Below are 2,891 nucleotides of genomic sequence, written 5' to 3' on the forward strand. Positions count from 1 at the left end.
TTTGGAAGTTGATAGCAGATGGTTACTATGAACACTCAAAGAACAGCAAAAGCTTCATGACTTCAAAAATATTCGCTCTAGTGAAAACAATAACAGCATATGGGTTTGGAACAACATCAGGGGGAGTGAATAATTATCAAATTTAAATCTGTGGGTGAACTACTCCTTTATGACTGAACTATATGTGTGTGTCTAACTGATCTGAGTTAGTGATTATGAGTGCAATCCTCATTAGCAACATAATCACCACCTCAGAGCCAATGCAGCTGACTTCAGATTAGAACTGGCCTACTCAATTGCACTACACATCAGTCCTGTACGGCTCGAAATGCTACAGAGCAGAACACACCAATCTAACATTTTCAGAAAAAAAACGTACATTGCATCAGCATGGGGGCCAGCAGAGCACTCAATGCTCTTGGCACACAGTCAAGCTGGGAGGCCCCTGGGTGAACCCCTCCAAACTCATTCCACTTTCACAGACAGGACAAAGGAAAGGAAAAAGAGTCTGAGGTTTGTGATAAAAGCTAGTGACTTCAAAGAATACACAGCAAGAAAAGTCTAAGAAAAAACAACAAAAGCAGTGGCATTTCATACTTCTGATCTGATAATTCATCATCATCTGCTGTTCATTATTTTCATTGTTTCATTAGTGGCCCATTTACCTCTGATTGCTCTTGATTGTGCTGTGGGTGGATCAGTAATCAATGGGCCCCAGTCACAATCAGTCGTTAGCATGTAAATCTGAGCAAACAAATGAAGTGAGTACATAACGTAATTATGTCCGAGCCTTGGCTTCACATTACATTTGTCCCAATACACATGTGGTGCAAGCATATTCTTATGCACACACACATACAAACCAAACGAGCTTACAAAAGGGCTGGGTGACCTCTGCCACCGACTTTGTGTCCAAATCAAATGCTTTGGTGATTTTCCCAGGCTGCTCTCTGGGATGATACAGAGCATCTATTGAGCTATTCTTGGCCTGGCTAGGAACAGAGTCTCTGACAGTCCACTGGAGCAGAAGTGGATAGAGTAAAGACAGGCCTGAGGGAAGAGAGGGTGCTACCCGGCATGTACAGGAAGAACAAAATCAGGAAAACAAAGAGTAAAGAAAGCAGGAACGGGCAGATAAAGAACTATTTACTGAGAGATTTATGGAGGAAATACATTAAGCGCATCATTCTCCCCCACAGTCAGGAAAAAAACACATTAAAAATCATACTAAGAGCAAAGAACAGCCCCATTTGTGAGTTAAGATCATGTGCTTTTCACAGAATCCCGCTTATGAAGACCTCTGAGCTTTTGAGGCTGAAATTTAAGGCAATGTCACAGATGGGCATAATAATTAGAAGAAATCAATTGGGAAAATGAAATTTATTCAGAAAAATTGGAGGCATGTTCAAGTCACCATGAAATTAAAATTTACTCTGATTTTTTATGGAAGGACAGTGGCAGTGTTTATTATACATCATTTTTCTGTGCACATCAATATTTTTTTAACCTAAAATTGCATTAAATGTTTAGCATAAAACTCAGCATTTAAATATGATCTTACTAAAACAAATGATATTTATGTGCATTTTATGCAAGTAGTCTGCTATATGTTATACAAATTCATTTACATTACAATCTATTAGAAATTTCTTTACTTTTTGGCCAAATATCAGCAACTGCACCAAATGGCATATTTTTGCTCAGTTTGGATCTCTGAATAAACGGAGGTGTTTTCCTCCTCGAATAGGAGCCCTTTATTCTCCTATATCATACTTTATGAGCCATAAAAGCCTAATGTATCAATATGATACTCAACAACGATCCAATAATAGAATCAGCTGGCAAAATCAAGTCCCGCAGTTCATTTTTCTACTTCAAGAAGCACGATATACGTCACAATAGAGAAGAAAAGACGATCGCAACATCCTTTTCAGGTCGACATTAATGATACCATGCGCCAGGAGGAGGAATTAGCCTCTTTTGTCACTATTTTATTCTAGCTTTTAATCACATCTCCTAATTTAACCAACACCAAAGCCAAATCCAGCAACATCTTCGAGATATAAATAATACCCATTTCACTTCTTTTGAACTGATGCCTTGAAGTCCTCTGGTGATTTTCACTGGGGATGAGACTGAGAGATGAAGATCTAAATAGGCTTTTCTCAGATTAAAGTGTCCCTCCTCAGCCAAATCCAACATGACGACTACAAATCAACACCGGAGTCTAAAAGCAAACATTAGCTTAAGCGTCATCTGTTGCTTAAACCATCTTCTGACCCATTAAGAAGCTTTAAATTTGGCTCAAAGTGATAAATGAAGTTTTCAGAAATCCATCCATCATAAATGCAGCTGATAATAAAATGACTCCAGGTAAAGCTCCTACAAAAATCATTTCTTTTTCCACTTGAGAGAACATTGTGAAGCCAAACAAAAATGACACTCAGCTCTCACATCCACAGCTAAGAACACAGGGTGGTGTGCTAATTTAAACCATAAATCTCAATGGTGTCACGAATCCGGTCCATGAACTTCCGTCTGCTCGCCACCAGAGGTCACCCATCCACTACTATGGACTCTTGCACCACACCACTGTTGCACTTCACCCGGACTACAGTTCCCATCATCCATTGCACTGATTACACACACACAGTTGATTACACACACACAGTTGATTGCACACAGCACTGAGCTGGCTCTGCCTCAGTCCCTTGTCTCTCCACTTCCACGTGGACCTGGCTCTCCGTCCCTCCCCCTGTTCCGCCTCCGCTCCACCGCACACCTGGATCGTATAGTGTTTGGAGCGTCTGGAAGCCGCTCCTTGGGGGGGGGCTATGTCACGAATCTGGTCTATGAACTTCCGTCTGCTTGCCACCAGAGGTCACCCTTCC

This window comes from Sinocyclocheilus rhinocerous, unplaced genomic scaffold, assembly GCF_001515625.1.
Source record: "Sinocyclocheilus rhinocerous isolate Xijiao unplaced genomic scaffold, SAMN03320098_v1.1 scaffold1441, whole genome shotgun sequence".
Lineage (NCBI taxonomy): Eukaryota > Metazoa > Chordata > Actinopteri > Cypriniformes > Cyprinidae > Sinocyclocheilus > Sinocyclocheilus rhinocerous.